The following is a 14,063-nucleotide window of genomic DNA, read 5'->3' on the forward strand; positions in this document are numbered from 1 at the left end:
TACGCAGATTCAAAACAGATACTGGAATGTCCACATAATTAATTTGATTATAAAATTAATTTATGTGAATGGGAGAGAACAGTGAGTTTGAATCTCTTCTTGCTTTCTAGAGTGTGGATGAAGACAAAAGCCCAAGGGAGTTGAAAATATTTTCAACAGGGCAGATAGCAGCATGATGGAGTGTGATGACCCCATGACATAAGAACAGCCTCCTTTCAACACCACTTTCAGAGAAGGGTTTCTTTTCTTTCTTTCTTTTTTTTTTTCTTGGCCTTTAAAAAATTTTTTTTCTCTTAACTTTTTTTTAAATTAAATATTAACAGTGTACATTCATGCATTTATGGGGTACAATGTGCTGATTTTATATACAATTTGGAATGCTTACAGCAAACTGGTTACCATAGCCTTCAACTAATTTACTTAATTATTGTGTTAAGACCTTTACACTCTACTCTTAATAAATTTGATATGTACCCTATTTAAAAAAAAAAAAAGAAAGAAAAGAAAAAGGGATAGAGAAGTGTTCTGTTTCTGGGAAGAATCTTCTTGGTATATTCAATGCTGTCCTAGTCAGACTTTAGAAATGCAAATTCCACTCGGAAGTACCAGAGTAAGGTGATTTTCCTTAGGGGTTGTGTGGTCAGTGGCAAGTCACTGCCTGTCCTCTGTGGTTTCCAGGTCCCTCTGATGAAGTAGAAGGCTAAGCCGGGAAATTGACTCCTCGGAGGGAGTCTTTGACATCCTCTCACAAGTCGGACTACAAAGACTCAACTGCCGGGGAGAGAAAATGTGCCTTAAAAGGACAGCTCTCTAAATTTTTTTTTTTTTTTTTTTTTTGTAGAGACAGAGTCTTACTTTATGGCCCTCGGTAGAGTGCCGTGGCCTCACACAGCTCACAGCAACCTCCAACTCCTGGGCTTAAGCGATTCTCTTGCCTCAGCCTCCCGAGCAGCTGGGACTACAGGCGCCCGCCACAACGCCCGGCTATGTTTTGGTTGCAGTTTGGCCGGGGCTGGGTTTGTACCCGTCACCCTCGGCTTATGGGGCCGGCGCCCTGCTCACTGAGCCACAGGCGCCACCCAGCTCTCTAAATTTTTTAAGAATTCTGAAAAAGGGTGAAAGTTCATGAGCTGCCAGTTCTCCTTCCCCGCGTGGGCTTCTCTCAGGATACTGTTAATGTAAAACCGCTCTCATCCAGTCCTGATGCTTCTGTCTTTTGCCCACAGTCAGAGATAAAATGGGGGGGAGAGTCAGCGAGACTGTGGTTTGGGCCAAGGCTTCACACTCCATAGCAGTGATTTCCAACCAATGTACACCGGTGTGCCGGGAGAGTCTGAGGTGTGCTGTGAACATTTTTTTTTTTTCTTTTTGAGCTGAAATTGAAACTTTTTATTATGGAATATACATAGCACTATTACTACTATAAAGACATTGTTATGTAGTGGCACTTTGTATTATGGAATCTATGTAGTTCTATGCTGTAATCAAGACATTTCTACAAAGTGACTCCTTGGGATTTGTTTGGCCCCTTAAACTAGCTCCTAGTTGAGACTGGCACACATATAGTGAATGGGCATGTTTGCACTTCATCCCAGTGTCAGCTGCGTGGTTTATTCCAGCTGTGTTTCCTTTGGCAGACGGCTATTATGTTTTACTTTGGTGCCATAATGTGGATGCCACAGAACTTGCATTTGCCAGGGAATAATCTCCTGAGAGGCTATGTCATGAAGTAAAATGGTATAGTCTAATTCAATAAAGTCATCTTTTCTTTGCACTTGCTTGACAGTTTCAATTTTTACCATTTTATACCATGTGTTTTCAGTAGAATTCCGGCATATTATACAACCACAGGCAACCCAGGCTAAGCGTGGAACTGGCTTCATTTCTAAAGACATATTTCCAAAACTGTGGAATATTTGGGGCTTCTAGAGGTTCCTTCGTGGACTTGAGTCTTTGATAAAATGTGTTGTCTTCTTCATCGGGGTTCTTGTTACGATCTCCTTCCAATGTGAAGATGACTTCTGGTGCAGTTTCTTGACCCATGGGAGGGTAAAGTATGTCAGCAGTGCTGTTCACTGTAACTTGTTTTTGGATAATTTCTTCCACGGAAAATTTAATTTCTTCCACGGATACTTGTGCCCTCTTCCTGGAATATCCTCCATGCTAGCTTGCTTCACTGTCTGCAGCAGGAACAGCTTGTGGGGGGGGGGGTGGTCCCTTGCTGGTAGTTGACGCAGTTCTCCAACACTGAGGCCGCCCTGGAGGCTGGGTAGTGAGTTGGTGGGATTTCCATTCTGGGTGAGCAGGGACTGAGCTGAGGACCGCTCTGGTGCAGGGACGAGTGGTACCGGAGCCGGCCACCGGGGACAGTGGCACACTGGCCGTGGCTGGGCGTGGGTGGAATGACCTGCTGTGGACATTTTTAAAGACCATTAATTAAATTATCTTCAAAAGACGTTCAAAGCATAGGAAGTATATTTTTTCTTTTTACTCTCTCTCTCTCTCTTTTTGTCAACATAATCTAAGAGTGCTGTGGAAGTTTAACTATAGGTTCAAGCATGCCGTGAGATAAAAAAGGTTCAAAAACACTGGTCTATAGGGTAGATCAATGTTTCCAAAGTTTGACGGACAATGGAATCACTTAGGAATCTTCTGAAAATGCAGATTCTTATGTGTGAATTCTGGACAGAACCAGTGAGTCTGTATTGCCATTGAACTTGATGGTTTTTAAATCATGTTCTATGTGTCAAGAGTCTAGGTAATTATTTTCTCTGCACCATACAAAGGAACAAAGTCTGACTGTCCAAATTTTAGGAGCATCTGGAGGACAGGCCTCAGGGATCACTTGTGTTTTTAAATGTCAGCTCCCTTACTCCTCCCAGTCCATTAAATTTTATAAAAAATTCTCTGTCCTCAATGTTTCTTTCTTTTCAGATATCTGTAGCAGTTAACACCGATAGCTCCTTCTTTTATCTTAGAAGGACACTTTCCATTTATTTGCTCTGAGTGAAAAAAAAAAAAATGTCCAGAAATGTAATCTAATTCATTTCACCCTTTCCAACAGCCCTCTTCGGATTCCTTCAAAAGCTTGGATTCTCTCCTTTATCTCTTTTCATTTTTAGTATCACTTCGTAGATTGCTGTGTTAAAATTGTATCTATCTTTTATCTAGCATTGGATTATATTAAAAAATAACCTTTCATTAACCAAACATTGGAGAGTTTGCTGCCTAATTTTTCCTGCCCCCAACTTCTGGAATTGCAAAGATGACTAATAATGCAACATTGATGTGGAAAGCACCTGAGGACTGTTAAGAACAAAAACAAAACTTTCTAGAAGGCATGAATGGATAAATAGGTGAATAGGTTGGCTTTTATTTATTTCACAATTAAAAGTTAAATCACTGGGTATTGTGAATGTGTAGGCATTTGAGACATTTTGCCCTATTACTTTGGTGTCAGAAATGGGAAAAGGCCAGGGTGAGTAAAGAATGAATAAATATGAATTTTCTACTTTCAAGGACTTTAGTGTGGAAGACTTGAAGTGCTATGAAGAACATGCGGGTTGTTACTGTTGTGTTGTTGTGTTTTTGTCCTTATATATTGAAGCAGTCGAATGTAGAGTTCTGAAGATGGTAGTTCAAACTGGTCCACGATGGAATCTAATTAGGATCTTCAAAGTTGCTTTGTGTTTTCTCTAGCTTGACATTTTAGGGATGGAAGACAAATTTTACTGGAATTAGAAGGAGCTTTCACTTTAGTTCATCAAGAAGTTTATCTCACGTGTTCCCCTTTTCATATTTCCATATTTCTTTCTTCCTCCTCCTCCTTCTAATCCATGGTTTACTTCCTGCCGTGTCTTCAAAGGAATTGAATTTGCATCTCTGTTCTAGAGATGGTATTTTCTATCCCAGCACAATGTGTCCTAAAGTTCTTAATCTTCATTGCCTTTCAGCATAAATCTGTCTGTTCTGTTATTATTCAAACCATTTACTCGTTACCCATATAGTAACTTGTTCAGTGGGAAACCCAACAACTAATACAAAAAAAACTGATAATTTAGTCCATTTCCATGAATAGAAAATTCATATTTACTTATTTTTTCTTGTTAACTTAAAAATGCTCACTTAATTTAAGGCCCTATTTATATGCCTAAAAGACAATGAGAAAAATAAAACTCTAATATATTCTAAAAGGGATAGAATTCATTTAGCTCATTGTCTTTCATCCACATGTTATGAAGTAGCCAAGGTATTCTAAGGCTAGCAATTTCAACTTTGACAATTAGTCCAGTGAAAGGAATTAAGTTCTTTTCTATTTGTGTTTTTTGAAATGAGAACTAACATTTCTTTCTATAAGGAAATTATAACAGAGTGATCGTAATAATTATGTTCAGAATGGCAATATGAATAAGAACTCTTCAAAGTTCTAGAGTTTTTGCAATAATTATTATAAAATCTCACCATGTTTTATATGGGCAAATGAATATATGGATAACTGTGCATCATTAGTGGATAACCTATATGGTGAAGGTATTTGCACCAGATTTTACTTTCAACTTAGCTAACATATTCATCCAAAAATATCTATTATTTGCTCTGGAAAATGCCATGTGCTAAGTTCTATACAGAGACAGTCTCCTTTGTCATGAAAATATTCTTGTTTCAAAGATTTTCCTTGTACTCATTTTGGCAGTTACATCCTACTCAGGTAATGGAAACCTGTTACCTGCTGCAGAAACTGAAGTGACTAACTTGTCTGTGTGCATATTTCAGGAGTAGATGGAGTTTTGTTAGAATCCTGGCTCTGTTATTGTGATACTATGGCATTGAATCAACATATACACATTTATTCATCTATAATATATGAGTTAAAACCTCACAGTGCTGTGAGTTGAATTGTGTCCCCCCTAAAAATGATATACTGAAGTTATTTTTGTTCTAGTTTTTTTTTAATTTATTTCAGATTAATATGAGGGTATACATGATCAGGTTACATTATTTGCCTTTGTTTAGGCAAAGTCAAGTTATAGTTCAGCCCTTCACCAGGAGGTGTGCTGTTTACCCTTACGTTGTACCCATTAGGTGAAAGCATGCCAACCCCCTTCCCTCTTCTCTTATTTTCCTCCCTCCTCCCCCCACTTGAATTTACTTGTGTTTTTCCCTTGAGTTGGCATGTAGTTGTTTATCTATTGACTTCATAATAGTGTTGAGTACCTTGGGTACTTGTTTTTCCATTCTTGTGATACTTTGCTAAAAAGAATGTTATTCAACTCCACCCAGGTTAATACAAAAGCTGTAAAGTCTCCATCTTTTTATGGTCGAATAGTATACTATATACCACAATTTATTAATCCATTCATATGTTGATGGGTACTTGGGTTGATTCCACTTCTCGGACATGAACAGAGCTTTCTCTGCAGAAGACAGATGAATGGCCAACAAACACATGAAGAAATGCTCATTGTCCTTAATCATCAGAAAAATGCAAATCAAAACCACCCTGAGATATCCCCTAACCCCAGTGAGGTTAGCCCACATCACAAAATCCCAAAGCTGCAGATGCTGACATGGGTGTGGAGAGAAGGGAACACTTTTACACTGCTGGTGGGACTGCAAACTAATTCAGCCTCTGTGGAAAGAAGCATGGAGAATCCTCAAAGAGCTAAAAGTAGACCTTCCATTTGATCCCATAATCCCATTACTAGGTATCTACACAGAATAAAAAAAATCATTTTACCACAAGGACATTTCAGCTAGAATGATATATTGAAGTTCTAACTCCCAGTACTATAGAATGTGACCTTATTTGAAAACAAAATTGTTGTAGATATAAGTAGTTCAGGAGAGATCATACCAGAGTAGGGTGAGCCCCTAATCCAATATGACTGAATCTTTATAAGAAAGTGGTCTGTGAAAACCATGATACATATAAGGGATATACCATTTGACAAATAAGACTTACAGACTTATGTAGCTTCAAGGAACAACAAAACTTGCCAGTAAAATGACAAAAGCTGTGAAGAGGCAAGAAAGAATTCCTCTACAGATATTATAGATGGGGCACATGCATGCCCCCACTGATAACTTGAATTTGATCTTCTAGCTTACAGAACTGTAGTACCGTAAATTTTTGTTGTTTTCAGCCACTCATTTTATGGTACTTTGTTAGAGCCATTTTAAGAATCTCATACACACAGTTAGACGAGATAATGCTTTTAGTGTTCTCAGCAGAAATTCTGAAACCAACTCTCAATAGACCATTCTGCTCTGTATTTGTAGCTATTTTTTCTCTGGCATGTGAAATATAATCAGAAAAATATATATGAAGAATTGAGGAGATGGTACTCTCAGTATTTTTTCTTTTTTTTCTTTCTTTTCTTGCATTTTTTTGGCCAGAGCTGGGTTTGAACCCGCCAGTTCTGTCCTATGGGGCCGGCGCCCTACTCCTCTGAGCCACAGGTGTTGCCCCTATACTCTCAGTATTTTTAAAGATTTATTTAAGAGATGGAAAACTTTCTGTTCAAAATATAATTTGTGGGAGAATGCAGGAGTGAAGAAAATAGATTGGGATATAGCTTTTATAGCTTAGGCTTTAAAATTTAGGTTAATTTGCTTCTTCTATAGGGAAGAATATGTAAAAGTTGGTCTAATGTTCCTGTCTCTGTAAGAATCCTCTTTCCCTCACTTCATGCAATTCATGTGGGTTTGACTCATGTGCAGTCAAATCATTGACTCCATCTTACAAACCAGGAAAGTTATTAGGAGAAAGGGCCACTGTGAAGTACCTTTGACTGCAGTTACCTTCTCCAGTGACGTGGAGGAACTTACTCGCAGAAAAGAATGTAGTGAACACACAGAAAGAAATGAGTCATGAAAAATGATATAATAAAATATTCTAATATCATGATTAGGGTCTTGAATCTAGTTAGGTCTGAAATCAACTATATATACACCTAGCTATTTTAGTCATTACGGGAAGAAATTCCAGTGCAGTGTTGTTAGCACAAGAAATAGTTAGTTTTGCATCAGAATCATCTGGAATCTGTTTCCAGAGTTTCTATGTTAAACATTGTAACTTGGGCATCTGTATTTTTAAAAAGCTCCCCCAGTAAGTAAAAAATGCAATCAGCTTTAAGGAACACTGAACTAGTCTAAGGTGTTGCCATCACTTGGAACCTACAGAATCCTGACTAATAACAGCCTGAGTTATGGCTATGCACATACCTGAGGTCCCACCACTCAGGAGACTAAGGCAGGAGGATTGCTCAAGGCCCAGGAGTTTGAGTTCAGCCTGAACATCACAGAGAAACACTTTTCTCTAAAAATAAAACAAAAAAACAACCTAACAAACTATCAGACAAATGTAATTAAAAACTCACCAAATAACATGGAAGAAACGTAGAAGATTTAAATCTGTACATCAATCCACCAACTCCAAATGTCCCTGCTTCTCACAGAAATCAGAGTCTACAAACAATTTTTGACAAAAGAGGCATTTACAACTTTTTTAAGATTAAAAAGATTCTCTAAGTCTTATTTAATTGCAATAGAAATGCAGTTGTGTTTTAATAAGACAAATTTTAATAAAAAGGAAACATATTTTATTTCCTTAAACATGAAGCAGATGGTGAATAGCATGGATTTTTTACAGTTTTTTTGTTTGTTTGTTTTGTTTTTTGAGACAGAGTTTTACTCTGGTGCTAGAGTGCTGTGTTATCAGAGCAACCTCAAACTCCTGGGTTCAAGTGATTCTCCTGCCTCAGCCTCCTACGGGCATCCACAAAAATGCCCAGCTAATTTTTCTATTTTTAGTACAGACGAGGTCTCCGTCTTGCTCAGGCTGATCTCGGGCTCCAGAGCTCAATGATCCTCCCACCTCAGTTAGGATTACAAGCATGAACCACTGCACCTGGTCTTCCTATAGGCTTGTTATTTAATTTGATTTGATTCCCATTTATATTTTATTTGTATATATTTGTGCAGTACAAATATAGTACTGCACAAACAAAGTACAATTTTGTTACATTGATTTATTGCATTGTGGTGAAGTTAGGAACTTCAGTGTATACTTCACTGATCCAATTCAGTCCTATAGGTTATTATTTTTTTTTTCAAATTATATATGACACTGACAGTACAAAAAATATGAAAATATACAAAAGGGGGAGAAGGAGCAGAAAGAGGATGAGGAATAATGTACACAAATCTGTGTACCTGTATTTGGATGAAGAGCAGAAGAGGAGAAAGAAAAATAATTATCTTAGGAAAGAGCAGTACCTCTACTTTGGCTCAATTTTTAAAGTTCAATGTTCATTTTGTATCTGTTCACCTTTTCAAGTTATGTAATCATAATCTTCCCTTTTTGACTGCGTTTATTGCTCATTTTTCTAAACACCACAATTTTATGATTTGTGATGAGATTTCATGGAAACTTAAATATAGAATGGTTTATGTCCAAAAAGCACACATCTGTACAGTATCATTTCTTCACAAATCTTTCCAAAACGTACAAAACATTTATGAAAGGAAGAATTAAAAATAATCGCATTTTTTATTGTGAAAATGTCAAATAATACATTCCAAATCTGGCAAAATATTAACAATAGCCTTGGTTTCACATTAAAATTTTATATATATGATATTTAGTTGTGCATGTATTCGTGGGTGTATATATATATATATATATACATTAATAAGATATATGTGTGATTTTGAGCTTGTATCTCTAACAGGTAAATGTACTTAACACTTACTAGAAAAAAAAAATGAGTACCTGTGAATTTTTTGATTATCTGTTACCAAGACTAGCTGTATAATTTTTGGAGCCCAAAACACAATAAAAATGTAGGGCATCTTGTTCAAGGAATATTGACGATGTCAAGAGAACAGCAGCAGAATACCAAACTTAGCATGAAGCCTTTCTCGGTGTGGATGCTGTGAGTGCACAGAGAACATGCTCATTGCCTAAGCTCTAACTAATCAAAACTTAAATGTGGATGGAGGTGGAGAAGTGCTCAGGAGAAGTTCTGGTTTTTGTCCCACCCCAGCCCCTTCGCAGTTGGTAAGATAGATTCATTAGACAGAAAGGAATACAAAAGGAGTAAAAAAGGACCAGAGCTTCTGGCAGAGGGAAAGACCTAAGTAAGAATTATTTTTTAATTAAACATTTTCCTTTAAGATAGTTGTAAATTCACATGTAATTGTGAGAATTACATATGAATTGTAATTCGTATGTGATTGCAAGAAATTAAGAAATAATACAGAGAGACCCCATGTATCCATATTAGGGTTTTCCGGAGATACGGAACACACACACACACATATATCACGCACAGACATCACATATATAAATAAATAGGATGTGTGTATATGAGTATGATGTATGTCTCACACACACACACACATATGTATATACAGGTACATTTTCTGACTGGCTTTCTGTTTTGTTTTTTTGTAGAGACAGAGTCTCACTTTACTGCCCTGGGTAGAGTGCCGTGACGTCACACAGCTCACAGCAACCTCCAGCTCTTGGGCTTATGTGATTCTCTTGCCTCAGCCTCCCGAGCAGCTGGGACTACAGGCACCCGCCACAACGCCCGGCTATTTTTTTGTTGTTGCAGTTTGGCCGGGGCTGGGTTTGAACCCACCACCCTTGGCATATGGGGCCGGCGCCCTACTCACTGAGCCACAGGCGCTGCCCATGGCTTTCTGTTTTTAAATTTCACCTATCCATGTAAGACTACCAGTTTCTCCACACCTTAGCAAGCATTTGATGTTTTCCTTTTTTTGTTGTTTTAGTCATTCACATAGGTGTGTAATGATACATTGCAATTTCAATCTACATTTCTTTTCATGGTGGAAGATGAACATGTTGTCATGCACATACTTGCCGTCTGTATGTTCTCCGCACTGAACTGTTTCAGCACAGTTTTTGCTCATTTTCTAATTGAATTGATTCCTTTTTCAAGGTTGAGTTTTGAGTCTTCTCTATATATCTCACATAGTAGTCCTTTATTGCATATGTGATTTGCACATCTTCCTTCAGTCTTCTTTTTTTTCTTTTAATTGTACTTTCATAGAAAAAGTTTTTAATTTATTATTTTTTTAATTTTATGAATTATACATTCAGTATAAAATCTAAAAACTCTTTAGTTCTAGACCCCAAATATTTTTGTCTATATTTTTCTAAAAGTTTTATAGTTTTAAGTTTACATTTAAGCTCATAGGCCCATGATCCATCTTAATTTAATTTTTCTGAAAGGAGTGAGACATAGGTAGAGTTGTTTGTTTTGTTTTGTTTGTTTTTTACCTATGGATATCAAATTTCTCCAGCAGTATTTGTTGAAAAGGCTGTCTTTCCTCCTTGGAATTGCTTTGGCTAAAGATTACTTGGGTGTGTGAGTATGGGTCTAAATTAGGGCTTTCTGCTCTGTTCCACTGAACTACAGCTTTATCCTTTCACCAATACCAGGCTTGATTATTTTAATAGCTCTTAAAATCAAGGAGAATGACTCCATCTTTTGCCACATTGTGAAGCTATTCTAGTTCATTTGCCTTTCCACATAAATTTTAGAATATTGTAGTCTGTATCTTACAACATATATATTAACTTGTATAGCAATTTGAGTAAAATTCACATCTTTACTAAATTGGATTTTCTAATCTGTGAATACAGTCTGACTCTCCATTTATTTAGATCATTTTTGATTACTTTCATCATTATAGTATAGTTTTATGATAAAAGTCCATACATGTTTTGTTAGAGTTATATCTAACTATAATATAATATAATATGTAATATAATATAATACATCTAACAATTGAATTTTTTAACAATTGTCAATGTTATACTTTAAAACTCAGTGTCCATTGTCCTTTTATAAATACATAGTGCATCTTTGTACATTAATCTTGTCCCCTGAGTTCTGGTTGAACTCATTAATTTTAGAGTTTTCATTTTTGCATATTACTTAGGATTTCTTATATTGACAATCATGTCATCTGCAAAAAGGATGGTTCTATGGCTTTCTTTCCACTGAGTATTTTACTTTCCTTTCTTGCCTTATTACATTGCCTAGAATGTCCTGTACTATGCTGGATAACAATGGTGAGAGTAGATATCCTTACCCTATTCTTGACTTTTAGTGGAGTACATTCAGTATTTTGCTATAAAGTATAAAGTTAAGTAGAGTTTTTTTTTTTTTGTAGAAGATCTTTATCAAACTGAGGAAGTTTCACTTTACTCTGTTTTTCTGAGAATTTTCTATATGAATAGGGTTGAATTTTGTTAAATGCTTTTTCTGTATCAGTTGAAAATATTATTTGATTTTTTCTTTTGCTTATTAATGTACTGGATTACTTTGTTTTAGTTTTTAATATTGATGTGGCCAAATATCCATAAAATGACCCTACCTGGTCATAGTGTACACTTTGTTTTAGATGCTATAAATTCATACATTGCTGGGCTGTATTGACTAACATTTAATGTTAATGTTTATAAGCCAATATTCATGAGGGATATTGGCTTATAGTTTTGTTTTTTTGTACTATCTCTATTTTTGATATCGGGTAATACTAGTTTCATAAGATGAAATGGGGAGCTCCTCCTCTGTTTTCTGAAAAATGTTTAAAATTTTTTTAAAAAACAGTAGGTAGATTTTCCAGTAAAACCCTCTTGTCCTGGAGAGTTTTGGGGAGGGATATTTACATTTAATTTGTGTTATAGTTATAGGACTATTTCATATTGGATGCATTGCAGGGATTCATGCGGTCAAATTACATGTGCTTGTATTTGTTCCTAGTATTTTATTACTTTTTTAACTTTTGCAAGATCAGAGTTGTTTTCATTACTCGTATAGAAAAGTTGTGTGATTGTGTCATTTCTCCTCTCTTTTTCTTGAGAGGGCAGTTTGGCTAGAGGTTTGTTTGTTCTTTTGATCTTTTCAAAGAATTAGCTCTTTCTTTTATTGCTTTACTCTATTGTTTTGCTGTTTTCAATTTCATGTAGCTCTTTTATAATCTTCTTTTCCATTCTTCTGTTTATTTTGGGCTTATTTTGCTTTTCTTTTTCTACTTTCTTGAGGTAAGATTTTTTTCTCTTTCTCTAATGTATGTGTTCAATATTTTCTCAGAATTTCAATATGTTACATTTTAATTTTTCCTTCAATAGAATGTAGTGCTTTAATTTCTCTTGCTACCTATTTAACCTATGAATTATTTAGAGCTGTGTTATTTAATTTCCATGTGTTTACTATCACCCTTCTGTTACAGATTTCTACTATGATTCTATTTTTGTCAGAGATTATTCTCTGTATGATTTCATTGATTTTACTGCTGTTGAGATTTATTTTGGCCCAAGACATGGTCTATGATATAAGTTCTATAGGAAGTCGAAAATAATGTGTAGTTCCTGTTTGGGACTTGAATGTTTCACACAAGTTGATTAGGTGCTTTGGTGGTTGGTTATTATTGATATCCTCTATATCCTTGCTGATTTTCTGTTTAGTTCTGTAAATTACTGAGAAAGGTTTGTTAAATTCTGCAGTTTAGTTGCGGGGTTATATACTTTTCCTTTTAGTTCTATCAGTTCTAATATTAAGTATTTTGCATATTTTTTTTGCTTGGTTCAATATACATTCTGCATTACTATGTTTCATTATGTATTTAAACTTACATCATTATGTAATGTACTTTTCTGTCCGATATTTTTCTTTGTTCTGAAATTGACTTTGTGAAAGTTATATAATCACTTCTCCATTTTAATTGATATTTTCATAGAATGTCATATTCTGCATTTTTACCTGCATTTATAACCACATCATACAAAGTTATAATTTGTATATTTTTGTCTTCAACCATCAAACGTGTTTTAAAGGACTCAATAAATCCTGTTGTCTTTGCTTGTTATATTCTTTTATTTCTGATGCTTCAACGTTTCTTATTATTTTTCTTTATTTAAAGCACATCTTTCTCTAGTCACTCTTTATTGTAGGTCTGCTGATAACAAATTAATTTTTCTTCATTTGGGAGCACCTCGATTTCCCCTTCAATGCAGAATGATATCTTTACTGGGTATAGAATTCCCAATTGAAAGAACTTTTCTTTTAGCATTTTAAACTGTCATGCTACTTCTTTCTGGAATCCATCATTTCTAAAGAGAAATGTACTGCCATTTGTGTTGTTTTATCCCTAGAAATGAGTACTCCACACTTGTAGTTGGCATTTGAAGTGAGTGGTAGACCTGTGGGACTGAGTCCTTAGCCCTAGAAGATCTGCTGTTAACCTTAGATAGATAGTGTCAGAATTGAGTTTAGACAGAAGATACCCAGTTGGTGTTGCTAGAGAATCAGTTGCTGGGGGAAGGGAGAGGGACACACACACACATTTTTTTTTTTTCATAAGTGTTGTGTTCAGTATGAGAGTAGGAAAAACTCTTTTTTTCCTCTCTTCTCTCACATAGCATGATATATATATATAAATATTTATATATAAATATAAATATAATATAATATATTATAATATTATATATAATATAAATATATATATAAATACATATATATATTCCTAACACTAACTGTGCTATGCAAAATCATGAAATGAAGGATAGTTTATGGAAGAAATGGTGCTGGGAAACAAAACTCGGAAAGTTTCTCAGTGACATGCACACAATAAAAGCATGGAAACCTAACAAAAATGTTTGCCTTCTTTTATACATGTTAAGTGGTTAGGAAATACATAGTTTCAAGAAGAACCATGGCCCTTCATCTTTCAAAAGCCCTAAATTTGCTTGTGGGAGTGGGTGTTGAAAGAGGGTCAGCTAGGGCAGAATTGTGGAGTGGCAGAAGTTTATCTGAAGTCAGAAAATATAGATGGGTGAACTCAGAGCACATTAACCGAGGTAGCTGGTAGATGCTTGAGGTTTGTTTATGTTTATATTATGTGTTTCTCTGTGTGGCTGGGTTCCACTCAGGGCCATTTTGTGCACTCACCCAGTGTTTCTTAAAGACCAAGTAATGATCATTTTCATGATCAAATTGTTCCCTAATATATCAGTAGTTTTGGAA

At 35.6% G+C, this 14,063-nt stretch overlaps 1 pseudogene across 1 annotated transcript; it reads right to left on the bottom strand.

Annotated features, from left to right (window-relative positions):
* Window positions 1-1,372: 1,372 nt before the first annotated feature.
* Window positions 1,373-2,293, bottom strand: LOC128592180 (latexin-like; annotated as a pseudogene). Its single transcript, XR_008381793.1, has one exon. The product of XR_008381793.1 is annotated as a latexin-like (transcript).
* Between the last annotated feature and the right edge of the window lie 11,770 nt (window positions 2,294-14,063).

Source organism: Nycticebus coucang, chromosome 8 (assembly GCF_027406575.1).
Source record: "Nycticebus coucang isolate mNycCou1 chromosome 8, mNycCou1.pri, whole genome shotgun sequence".
NCBI classification, from domain to species: Eukaryota; Metazoa; Chordata; class Mammalia; order Primates; family Lorisidae; genus Nycticebus; species Nycticebus coucang.